This window comes from Herpailurus yagouaroundi, unplaced genomic scaffold (assembly GCF_014898765.1).
Source record: "Herpailurus yagouaroundi ecotype Mexico unplaced genomic scaffold, PumYag 67690, whole genome shotgun sequence".
In the NCBI taxonomy this organism is placed as follows: Eukaryota; Metazoa; Chordata; class Mammalia; order Carnivora; family Felidae; genus Herpailurus; species Herpailurus yagouaroundi.
Genome location: NW_024420490.1, coordinates 1,697,934 through 1,711,910, shown reverse-complemented (window position 1 = coordinate 1,711,910; position 13,977 = coordinate 1,697,934).

The following is a 13,977-nucleotide window of genomic DNA, read 5'->3' as shown; positions in this document are numbered from 1 at the left end:
AGAAGCTGAGGTCCTCAGTCCTTCAACCTCAAGGAAGTGAATTCTGTCAACAACTGGAGTGAGCTTGGAAGTGGATTTTTCCCCAGTCAAGTTTCCAGATGAGAATGCAGTCTGGTCAACACTTGGATTGCAGTCCAAGCAGAGGACCCAGTTAAGATGTGCCCAGACTCCCAACCCATGACACTGTGAGATGATAAATGTGTGTTTTTTCAAGCCACTAAGTTTGCAGTAATGTGTTATGCAGCAATAGGAAATTAATAGAGTGGGATTAGGCAGAGGGAGAAGTGACCAGCAACATGGTTACAATAGAGGCTTCAGGCAATCCTTCAAGGAGCTTAGGAGCTGAGGTTGTCCCTGATTCAGATAAGGTGGCTGGGCCTTTGTATCTCCACATTAGCCAGTCATGGCCATGGGTGCTCTCTGGGAGAGGATCTGCTGTTGGGAAAGGCAGTTCCCCGTGGCTGGGGCAATTCCCATCGAAGGGATCAGCTATGAGCCTTCAAAAGGCAATGTTTCCAGAAGCTGGGGATGGGAAGGTGAGCCTTGAAGAGAGGGCCTGGTGAACCCCCAGAATATCCACCACACCCTCTCCAGTCCACTGGCTGTAATGTAGCTTGAATTAATACCCAAAATGCAAACCTGATCCTGTTGGTTCCTGACATAGATGCTTTTAAATGGCTTTTTATTATCCTTAGGATAAAGCCAGACTCTTTATTATTTATTTTTATTTATTTTTAAGTGTATTTATTTATTTTGAGAGAGAGAGAGAGGGAGAGAATCCTAAGGAGGCTTTACCCTGTCAGCACAGAGCCCAATGAGGGACTCAAAGCCATGAAATGTGAGACTATGACCAGAGCCGAAGTCAGATACTTACTTGACTGAGCCACCCAGGCGCCCCAAAGCCAGATTCTTTAAACACAGGACCTTCTGTGGTTTGACCTTCACCTTCCTCTCATCTCTTACCCTGGTCTTCTTTCTGTCTCTCTAACTCTCTCATCCAATCATAGCAAATCTCTCACTTCCAGGCCTTTGAACAAGCTGTTCTCTCTACACTGTTCCCTGTCTCTCAGCCACTCTTGTAGCTTGTCCTTAGCCTTTCTGTCACTTAAACATCTTACTCCTCCTGGAGGTCTTTGCTGGACCCCCAAGCTATATGCTCCTAGATTGCCCAGATTATTATACTTATCTTGTTGTTCTACAGTTACGTTATATTTAAATGTGTTTTTGTGGAGAAAGGAGACCATAAAGGCAAGAGTACCCTAGGGCCCACAAAAGTCCTAATATAGCCTTGTTCCCATGAACATTTTCATAAGCCTCTTCACTTTCCTCCCACTTCTAACCAGATAGAATTAACCACTGCTCTGTAACCTTACCATAGCTATGTATCTTTTTAATTAAAGTCGTTATAATATTTTACTTTATTTGTTTTTACATACCTGTATCTTCACACTAAATATAATGTTCTTGGAGGCAGTGTTCAAATCACCTAGCATAGTTCCTTGTCTTCCTCTTTCCTTTATTCTACAGTGATGAGCAAAATCGAACACAATCCCTGTCCTCATGGAGCTGAAAGTCTCCATAGTCAGAGCTCAATCAACATGTGCTACTAAATAAGTAACCGAGGGGTGCCTGGGTGGCTCAGTTGGTTAAGCGTCCGACTTCAGCTCAGGTCATGATCTCACGGTTTGTGAGCTTGAGCCCTGCATCGGACTCTGTGCTGACAGCTCAGAGCCTGGAGCCTGCTTCATATTCTGTGTCTCCCTCCCTCTGCCACTCCTCTACTCGCACTCTGTCTATCTCAAAAATAAATAAAAACATCAAAAAAAAAAAAAAGCTAAATAAGTAAACGAGATGGTGGCTCTTGCAAGCTCATCATCTCCTTTCTGAGAACAAAGGTTGCCCCTCTGCCTGTACATGGAGGAGTTTGAATTTGTGGGTGTGAGATTTTTGATTTGGACACCATTTTGACTTGGGAACCATATGCTCTTTAATATTATTAGGCCTTCCTCATTTTTAGTAGAGGAAGATTTGCTCTCTCAGTTGACAATATACGATTTACTAAAGAACCATTTTCTGTCTTACATTTTCTTGAGCTCCATTCTCCAGAATAGGGTAGCTTTGCATATAGAATTGGTGAAACGTCATCAGAATTCAGTGTGCACTAGCAAGCATAATCCAAGACATGTATTCTCAAGATGGTGGAAATTGGTCTTAGTGGGAAGAACAAAAAGTTTAGATGTTACAATGGTTTATAGTCCTCCAAAGGACCACTGCACATAAACAGATAAAAAGTATATCTATAGTATTAACATTTTCTGGATAAGCTATTAGGAAAAGATGTCTAAAAAGTCTTAGTAATGGGGAAAAACAGATTGAGAAACACTGATCTCAGATAGGCTTCTTATTTTGAAGGCATGGGATGAACCAGTTTGATCACTAGATCATTTTCTTCACTGTTGGTTTATTCTGATGCTGAGGGGATTTATTCCACTTGCAAAGGTCTGCTCCACTAAATATCCTTGTTGGGGAAGTTTTCTATGCTAGCAGAAATGTGCTATAAACTTGACAGTCAATATAACAGCAAAATGGGGTTTATGTCTTCTGCCTACTGCCTTTGACAAACACTCTGGGTAATTAGAGAGCAGTCAGTCATCAACCACACCTTTCATTTTTAATTTAATGATCCTGTAATGTGTCACAAGGGAGCACATTGTGAGGTGATATGTACTGGAAATAAGATGGTGTAAAGCAAGTGGAAATACAGCTGTCATTCCACTCTCCAAGTCCTTAACAAAAACTGCGATGAAACTGGAAAGACAGAAGCGTCTGAAATCCAGGTCACTTAAAGAAAAAATGAGGTGGGGTGGTGATATCTGGATTTGTTTCATAGAAGAAATGTAAATGCAGGTAACTTTTGTGGGTTTTTTTTTTTTTTTTTGGTGTGGTTTCACCTTCCATGTTTTCCACAAGGACTAACCAATACAAAGATGACTATATTAAAGAATGCAGCGAGTTCTTGCGCTTCGAATGATCCATGATCAGATTCGAGATGTGAATGTCACCAATTGAAATATGCACATTTATCATTCCTGAATAAGGAATAAAGAATGAGAGAGAACCCAGCTTGAAAACCAAAAAAGAGTAAAAAATGCTTCAGAGCCCAAATTCCCAGTCCTTATTTCAAATTCATGGGGCCCTTTTATATAATATTTTATTTCCCATTTTACATCCTGGTTTCCTTCATAAAAAAATACTGCATATCTAGTTAACTCGATTACATAAACAAATGCACGGAAGATTTCCCCCCTTCTTTCCTACTATCTTTCCTTTGCTCCTTCCTTCCTTTCTGCCTCAAGAGTTTATTGAATGTCCACTCTATGTAAGATATCATGCAGGTTCAGGAAATGTAAACAGAGGAAGAATATTTTAGAAGGGACCCATTCATTATTTATGACAAGATTAAGTTTGTTACCAAGAATACCATTCTATTTTAGGGAATGTGGGGTTGAATGAATGAATGAATGAATGAATGAATAGATGATTTCTAGCTGTTATTTACTGAGTTATTTTGCTTTTTATTTTTATAGCATTGTTTGAGAAAGAATTTTACATCAGTTATGGGTACAGATTAAGAACCAATTTATAAAGCACAGCATTAATCTCTTTCTTAGAGCACTGTGGTGGCAGTAGCAGGGTACAAATTGTTGGTGCCAGTCTACTGGGCAGTAGGGGAGAGCTTTGCCAATAATGAAATGACAACTGTGTCCCTAGATGTAATTTTTCCAGAGTTACTCCTTGATGTCATTTATATTTTTTTAAAATTAGTGATTATATGACAATAATATGGATGTGGGGTGTTGGATGAAGGGAGATATTTAATCAGATCCAAAGAGAGTGATCCTAGTTTTTTTCCGAGTGTCTGATGTCTTTTGACCCAGTCTGAAAGTAGGTTCCCAGAAAAACAGGACGAGATCACATCCAAGACCATTGGAAAGGGTGGAACATGAGCTCCTGGACATGGCATAGAACAAATGTGAACACTAACCACCATGGGCAGGCAGGCCTAGAAGTGCCACTGTCAGGTGCCTTGGTATAGTGAACAAGTGGCCCTTATTTGGAAAATTTAGCAGAAGTCCAATTAAGACTAATGTCTTAGTCACTCCCTGGACTCCATTTGTCATCCTAAACCATTAATTCATAGCCCACCATAATTAGTAAACAATGAAGTATTGTGGCAGCATTTAGTTTGTATCAAGGTTGCATTTGAAAACTTATAAGGTTGAATCGGATAAACTTCCTGCTATGCAATCATTTTTTTAAAAAATATTTTATTTATTTTTAAGGCAGAGAGAGACAGAGCATGAGTGGGGATGGGGCAGAGAGAGAGGGAGACACAGAATTGGAAGCAGGCTCCAGGCTCTGAGCTGTGAGCACAGAGCCCGACGTGGGGCTCGAACTCACAAACCGTGAAATCATGACCCGAGCCGAAGTCGGACGCTCAACCAACTGAGCCACCCAGGCGCCCCTATGCAATCATTTTTGATCTACAAAAATGGCAATTTCCTATGGTCCAAGCTATTAGTTTTCTAGTCAGTTCCTTGGAATTTAGGAAAGATGTTCCCCATATAAATATGTCATACGTGGTAGGACAGCCTTCAGGGTAGCTCACAGGAGCATATTAACCCATGACATAGCTTAAATATTGTACATTTATTATATAAAATATTAGAAGACAAACTGTTATAAATGCTAGCAATGTAATGAAAACAGGTGATTTCATAAGAACTAGCTGTGATTGTATTGTATTGTATTGTCAGTGTTTGAGGAAAAGCAGGTGTTTCTCCCAGTTTTTAGATTTTAATTTAAATTTTAGTTAGTTAACATATGGTGCAATATTGGTTTCCAGAGTAGAATTCAGTGATTCATCACTTACAGACATCACCCAATGCTCATCACAAGTGCCTTCCTTAATACCCATCACCCATCTAGCCCAACCCCACCCACCTCCCTCCATCAACCCTCAGTTTGTTCTCTATCATTAAGAGTCTCCTGTGGTATGTTTCCTTCTCTTCTCTTCCTCCCCCACTTCCCATATGTTCATCTGTTTTGTTTCTTAAATTCCACATATGACTGAAATCATATGGTATTTGTCTTTCTTTGACTTATTTAACGTAGCATAATAGCTCCATCCATGTTGTTGCAAATGGCAAGATTTCATTCTTTTTGATGTATACACACACACATGCGCGCGCGCGCACACACACACACACACACACACACACCACATCTTCTTTATTCATCAGCCAATGGACATTTGGGCTCTCTCCATAGTTTGGCCATTGTTGATAATGCTGTAAACATTGGTGTGCATGTACCCCTTCAAATCTGTATTTTTATATACATTGGGTAAATACCTAATAGTGCAATTGCTAGATCATAGGGTAGTTCTATTTCAGTTTTTTGAGGAACTTCCACACTGTTTTCCAGAGTGGCTGCACCAGTCTTCATTCCACCAATAGCATAAGAAGGTTCCATTTCTCTGCCTCCTCACCAACACCTGTTATTTCTTGTGTTATTAATGTTAGCCATTCTGACAGGCGTGAGGTGGTGTCTCATCATGGTTTTGATTTGTATTTCCCTGATGATGAGTGATGTTGAGCATCTTTTCATGTGTCTGTTACCCATCTGGATGTCTTCTTCGGAAAAGTGTCTATTCATGTCTTCTGCCCATTTCTTAACTGGGTTATTTGTTTTTTGGGTGTTGAGTTTGATAAGCTCTTTATAGATTTTGGATATTAACTCTTTATCAGATATGTCATTTGCAAATATCTTCTCCTATTGTGTAGGCTGACTTTTAGTTTTGTTGATTACTTCCTTTGCCATGCAGAAACTTTTTATTTTGATAAAGTCCCAATAGTTTCTGATGTTTGCTTTTGTTTCCCTTGCCTTTGGCAACGCGTCTAGTAAGAAGTTGCTCTGGCTGAAATAAAAGAGGTTGCTGCCTGTGTTCTTCTCTAGGATTTTGATGGTTTCCTGTCTCGCATTTAGGTCTTTCATCCATTTTGAATGTGTTTTTGGATACGGTGTAAGAAAGTGGTCCAGTTTCATTCTTCTGAATGTCACTGTCCAGTTTTCCCAGCACCATTTGTTGAAGAGACTGTCTTTTTTCCATTGGATATTCTTCCCTGCTTTGACCATATAGTTCTGGGCCTGAGGAAAAGCAAGTTTTGATGGAAGAATAAGAAAGTACATGGAACTAGTACAGACAATTCATAGAGACTCTGAAGATCTTTAAAGGACATTGATCCTGGCTCACTAAACATTAGGTCTATATTCACTGCCTTGGCTTTACCACCATCCACTTGTTTCCCAATTCTTTGCATTCTGGCATCCATTCCCATAACCTGGAGGAAACTGTTCCCTCAAAGGTCACTGGTGAATTTCCAGTTATCAAGGTCACAGCTTCCTGGTCCTCACCCTCCTGAATCTCTTGGATGCATTTTACAGTGTAGGGCACCCTGCCCTCTCTGCCACACTCTTTCTTCTTGACTTCCCTGTGATATGGTCTCATTCTTTTATTCCTCCTCCTCTCTCTCTGGCTGTTCTGAAGGTAGCCAGAGAAGTTGAGAGAGAGGGAAATAAGCAGGTAAAAAATGGAATGATTTTGTGTAGTGTAGTTGAGCTCCTAGTAGTGAAAGAAAGAAGAGAATTCAATCTTGTGCATAATGAAGATGATGGAGAAAATGCTTGGGTTTAATGGTTCTCTCTGCTGACCACCAATAGATTGGTTTGCTAGCTAGAAAAGCCTTGGAGTAAGGGGGAAAGGTGTGCAAGTAGTCATTGTATATTAATGATTAGTTGCTTCACATAGTGGCGGAGAGCACGAAGGCTAGAGGAATACATAACCACAGTCCCTTATCTGCAACTCCCAAATCCCAAGCCCCCTCAAAACCACTTGGCAGCAATACCTGACCTGAACAGATACAGTGCTCTTTATGATCTTTATTTATGGTATTTAATAATGTTGGATGTGGAAATATTCAAGTGTTTGGCGATTAGATGCTGCCTCAGATCCCAATGAGAGTAGTTTAGTATTGGTGTATGCACAGTTTTACCCGTACTGCCTGGGATCTAATCCTGACACCACCATTAACTAACTGCGTGGCCCTAGGTGTGCAGGGATTCGTAAGAGTGGAGAGAAGGCAATCCAGTGAAATAAGTTGTCTCCATTTAGTGTAAATAGACTAGTTTTAAAAAGGAACTAATACCTGCCCTATCTGTCCAAAAGGTTATTGGGAGAACAGAATGAGATAAATAATAAAACCCGGCAAAATGAATAAAGAAAATGTGCTCTGTGAATGAAGTTTTTATTTATTAAAATTGATATTGAGACTCCTCAGCTTGAGGCCAGAAAGAGGAATAAAAGGGTTTAAGGGAAATATTTTGCCCTATGAACATATATATTTACAATGGCTGAATATCAGAAATAGATAACCCACCCATCCAAAAAAACACACCACACGTACATCTGATAGGGAGACAGCTGGTTGGAATATAGATCAAGGATCTGTTTGAATTTTCAACACAAAAAAAATTAAAAAAAAAACCTGCAGAAACTCTGCTAGTGTACAGTTGCCCCTGGAACAACACAGCTTTGAACTGCGTGGGTCCATTTATATGTGGATTTTTTACAGTACAATATTGTAAATGTATTTTCTCTTGAAAGAAAGAAAGAAAGAAAGAAAGAAAGAAAGAAAGAAAGAAAAAGAATGAAAGAAAGAAAGAAAGAAAATTTGCACCCTTTCAAGAGAGGGTGCAAATGAATGAAGGGTAGAGGGAGAGAGAGGAAGAGAGAGAGAGAGAGAGAAGAGAGAGAGAAGCGGGGCTCACCCAGGGCTCATGTTTAACCCAAAGTGGGGCTTGAACTCACCCGATGTGGGGCTTAAACTTACGAACTGTGAGATCACGACCTGAGCCGAAATCAGATGCTCAACTACTGAGCCACCCACATGCCCTCTTATGATTTTCTTAATAACCTTTTCTTTTTTCTAGTTCGCTTTACTGTAAGAATATAGTATATAATACATATAACATGCAAAATATGTGTGAATTGACTGTTTATCTTATTGGTAAGGCTTCCAATCAACAGCAGGCTATTAGTAAAGGTTTTGGAGAGTCAAAAGTTATACCTGGATTTTCTACTACACAGGAAGCTGGTGCCTTTAAACCCCCCAATTGTTCAAAGGTCAACTGTAATTGCAAAGAAAATGCTTCCAAGTACACATTACTTCTAGCCCCAACCTATACCTTCATTTTCCTCCAGAGGATATAATTCCATACAATCCCTGAAGACAGAAAAAGACAGAAATGTAGAGAAACTTGTGTAACTCAGCTAATTATCCCAATATTAAGTTCAACTCAGGTAATGATCCTGTTTTTAAATGATTACTCTATATTTTTATTCTTTTACTCTATGACTATCATTGACCCAGTTGACACTTATTGAATCAACTGGATTTCCAATCAATTCAGTTAAAAAATTCCATCTCACTGGATGGATAGGCTGTTTTGTTGAAATAACTAGTCAGCCTGGTAGAACTTTGTGCACCTGGTCAAATTCTAATGATACTTAGACTCTTTTACATGGAGGATTGGTGCCTGTGATTTGTCTACCGGGTATGTAGATATGAGTCACTCATCCAATTTTTTCATTGCTTGGGGCTGTTATAAGCAAAGCAAAGGTCCTTGGGCCACAAGCCAGCCATGGAACAATTCATTCATATGATAAGCTTTTTGGGTCTTATTTAGCATAATTCCAGGTAATCTAATCTGCTCTTTGAAGGGCTAAAGAAAATTTAAATCAATGAACATAAGAACTAAAATCTGCTTGCTCAGAAGTGACACAGGTTTGCCAATGTTAGTATCTGCCGTCATTCCAAGAGTGACCGAGGCTCTTATTAGATCCCCATCACATATTATAGTATTCGCTTGCTAGATTATCATCTGCTTAGCTATAAAGGGTAAGACGAAGGTTCATTTCGGTAGTACAATGACTGCAGAGGCCTCAGGTCACAGTTTCAAATGTAGTGCTTTGACACAGCACATTCCAATAGAGCGGCAAATAAAATGTCATTTACAAAACCTCCCCAAGGATTATACTGGAGTCCTTTGAAGGAATGAGGGTGTTTCGGGGGCTAGAAACCAGTGTACTTGGAAGTTTTTCTCAGAGTTGCATAGTTCTTTCTTTGTGCAGAGAATCCAAATAGATGCCTTACATATCTCTATATTCCCTCTCACTACCTCCCTGCCAGATCTGTATTTCTCTCCAGAGACATAGGTTATCTTACTTCTAAGATTTGGTCATTGTGTATATGAATACTTATCCATATTGTAAAATATTTTCCCTAAGTAAATTTTTCTTTTCTTTTCTTTTCTTTTCTTTTCTTTTCTTTGTGAATACAAGTTGAGTTTTTTCAATATCACTTCTTATAAGGAATGTAAAAGTTTTATTCACAGGATTCATTTTATTAACTAATTTTTACTACTTTTCATTACTCACTCAATAACAAGTGTTACTAATCCTACTTCACAAAGGAAGAAATGGAGGCTAAGTGAATTTAAATATATTGCCCCAAATCATACAGCAATTTAAAATGTTCATATGTTATTAGAGGATTTCTAGCAACTGATTCTTTGAGTTTCCATATTTTTATTATTATTGTTCTACTTTTTGTTTATTTATAAGGCACTTTGTCATCAACTCCTCTTCCTGGAATAACTTGAATGGGTCATCTATGCCATGCTAGGCGTGTACTCGATGGAGGACAAGAACTGGGATTGGGGTGCCTGAAACCCCATGACTGAATAACATGCAGGGTGGTTGCCAGGATTATTTTTGGTCCAAACCGAATACTGTACCATGGGCAGTGGCATAGAGAGAAATCAAAATCTTAAATAGATTGGTTGCATTTCATAACTAGAAAATTTTAAAGATGAGGTTAATATTTCTGCTTCAGCATTTATATAGTACTTTGGACAATGGTTGGCCATTCCTGTGTTATACTTGATTTAGGTCATTTGCTATTTATGCTTTGTTTGTGGGTAATGCAGGGCACATTTTAGAGGCTCTGGTAAAACTACAACCGGAATTGCAACTTTCCTTATTCTGTACCAGAGTCGGATTTAAATGGAGGAAGGAAACCATGACATAGCCCATTAAAACAGAATCTCAGACCCCATCATTCCCTTACTCAAACCCCTCCGTGCCTACCCATCTCTTTCAGGGTAGAACCCCAAATCTCTAAGTGGTAATAGGGCCCTACATAATCTGCCCTCAACCTCTGCAAGCCCCCTACTACTTTTTTTATTATAACAGTTGTCATACATAAAGAAAGTTGGAAGAATAGTACAATGAAAACCCATCTATCTACCACCTGGATCTAACCATTCAAAATGGAAATTATAAGGAGCCAGGAGAGATGGGGTCCTGAGAGGGTTGGAAATGAAAGGAGAGAGCCAATCAAATGAGGTTGTTAGAGATGTAATGGAGGGAGGACTAGGCTGCCTATTAAACCCATTTCCTTATACAGTGAGTGGGAGTTGGGGTGGGGGCTGGGAAGAGGCCACAGTTGGGCTGTGGTTGGGATTCATTCCCAGAACAGCATTTGGTTTTGTTTGTTTTCCACATTTATGGAGATATGATTGACACATAACTTTGTGTAAGCGTAAGGTGTACAGTGTAATAATTTGGTTTATGCATACATTGCAAAGTGGTTACCATGCTAAGGTTAGTTAACACATCCATCACTTCACAGAGTTAGTTTTTCTTTTTGCGGTGAGAATTTATAAAGCCTACTCTCTTAGCCAATGTTCAAATATACAGTACAGTATGGGTAACTCTGGTCACCATACTGTACATTACATTCTCAGAACTAATACCACATCTTTTTTATCCATTCATCCAGTGACACTTAGGTTGTCTCCATATCCTGTCTATTGTGAATGATGCTGCAATGAACATGGGAGTGATGATATCTCTTTGAGATCCTATTCTCATTTTCTTTGGATATATACCCAGAAATGGAATATCTGGATCATATGGTAGTTCTATTTTCTTTTTTTTAATTTTAATTAATTTTAATTTTTAAATTTTAAGTTTATTTTGAGAGAGAGAGAGAGAGAGAGAGAGAGAGAGAACACAAGTGGGGGAGGGTCAGAGAGGAGAGACAAAATCCCGAGCAGGCTCTGCACCATCAGCACAGAACCCGATGCAGGCCTCGGATCCACGAACCATGAGATCATGACCTGAGCCGAGATCAAGAGTCAGACACCTAACCAACTGTGCCACCCAGGTGCCCTGGTAGTTTATTTTCAAGTTTTTTGAGGGACCTCCATGTTGATTTCCATGGTGGCTTTACCAGTTTTCATTCCCAGAAACAGTGAACAAGGGTTCTCTTTTCTCTACATCCTCACCAACATGTGTTATCTCTTGTCTTTTTTATCATAGCCATTCTGACAGGTATGAGGTGATATCTCATTGTGGTTTTGATTTGCATCTGATGATGAGTGATGTTGAGCAGTTTGCACGTATTGTACCTATTGGCCATTTGTATGTCTTCTTCTTTAGAAAATGTCTTTTAAAAGATATTGGTATGTTTTGTTTCCATTTTCATTTGTTTCAAGATATTTTTTGATTTCCCCATTTGATTTCTTCTTTGACTTACTGGTTCTTCAGTAGTGTGTTGCTTAATTTCCACATCTTTGTCAATTTTCCAGCTTTTCTCCTGTTATTTATTTCTAGTTTCATACCATTGTGGTTGGAAAAGATATTCGGTATAACTTCAACCTTATAAAATTTGCAAAGGCTTATTTTGGGACCTGTCATATCATCTATTCCAGAGAATATTTCATGTGTGCTTGAGAAGAATGTGTATTCTGCTTCTGTTGGATGGGATGTTCTATATATGTCTATTATCCATTTGACCCAAAGTATGGTTCAATTCAATGTGTTTTTTGGTTGATTTTTTGTCTAGAGGATCCATCTATTGTTGAAATTGGGGGGGGCATTAACCCCCCCTACTTTATTATATTGTTACCTATTTCTTCCTTCAGATCTGTATTTGCTTAAAATACTCAGGTGCTCCAATGTTGGATGCATATGTATTTATAATTGTCATGTCTTTTTTTTTATTAAAAAAATTTTTTTTTCAACATTTATTTATTTTTTGGACAGAGAGAGACAGAGCATGAACGGGGGAGGGGCAGAGAGAGAGGGAGACACAGAATCAGAAACAGGCTCCAGGCTCCGAGCCATCAGCCCAGGGCCTGACGCGGGGCTCGAACTCACGGACCGCGAGATCGTGACCTGGCTGAAGTCGGACGCTCAACCGACTGCGCCACCCAGGCGCCCCTATAATTGTCATGTCTTATTGATGAATTGATCTCTTTACCATTATATAATGACCTTCTTAGTCTCTCATTACCACTTTCTTGGCTTAAAGTCTATTTTGTCTCATATAAGTATAGCTACCCATGGTCTCTTGGTTTTCATTTGCAAGAATTATCTTGTCCATCCCTTTATTTTGAACCTATATGTGTCCTTAAAGCTGAAGTGAAGTGTGTGTAGCAGATAGTCGGATCTTGGTTTTTAGCCACTCTGTCTTTTGATTAGAGAATTTAATCTATTTACACTTAGAGTAATTATCGATAGGTTAAGGAATTTCTAATGCCATCTTGTTTATTGTTTTCTGGCTGTTTTGTATTCCCTTTTTCCTTTCTTTCCCTTTTACTGCCTTCCTTTATGAATTGATGATTTTCCATAGTGGTATGCTTTGATTCCCTTCTTTTTACCTTTTGTGAACCTACTGTAGGGATTTGCTTTGTGGTTACCATGAGGATTACATAAAACATCTTACATGCTGGTAACAACTTAACTTCAGATTTTTGAAAAAAATGTTTATTTATGAGGAACCTCCACACTGTTTTCCAGAGTGGCTGTACCAGTTTGCATTCCCACCAACAGTGCAAGAGGGTTCCCATTTCTCCACAACCTCACCACCATCTATAGTCTCCTGATTTGTTCATTTTAGCCCCTCTGACCAGCGTGAGGTGGTTTCTCAGTGTGGTTTTGATTTGTATTTCCCTGATGAGGAGTGACGTTGAGCATCTTTTCAAGTGTCTGTTGGCCATCTGGATGTCTTCTTTAGAAAAGTGTCCATTCATGTCTTCTGCCCATTTCTTCACTGGATTATTTGTTTTTTGAGTGTGGAGTTTGGTGAGTTCTTTATAGATTTTGGATACTAGTCCTTTATCTGATATGTCATTTGCAAGTATCTTTTCCCATTCAGTCGGTTGCCTTTTAGTTTTGTTGATTGTTTCCTTTGCAGTGCAGAAGCTTTTTAACTTGATGAGGTCTCAATAGTTCATTTTTGCTTTTAATTCCCTTGCCTTTGAGGATGTGTCGAGTAAGAAATTGCTGCAGCTGAGGTCAGAGAGGTTTTTTCCTGCTTTGTCCTCTAGGGTTTTGATGGTTTCCTGTCTCACATTCAGGTCCTTCATCCATTTTGAGCTTATTTTTGTGAATGGTGTAAGAAAGTGGTCTAGTTTCATTCTTCTGCATGTTGCTGTCCAGTTCTTCCAGCACCATTTGTTAAAGAGACTGTCTTTTCTCCAGTGTGGAGGTTCCTCAAAAAATTAAAAACAGATTTACCCTATGACCCAGCAATAGCACTGCTAGGAATTTACCCAAGGGATACAGGAGTGCTGATGCATACAGGCACTTGTACCCCAATGTTTATGGCAGCACTTTCAACAACAGCCATATTATGGAAAGAGCCTAAATGTCCATCAACTGACGAATGGATAAAGAAGATGTGGTTTACATATACAATGGAATACTGCTTGGCAATGAGAAAGAATGAAATCTGGCCATTTGTAGCAACGTGGATGGAACTGGAGAGTATTATGCTAAGTGAAATA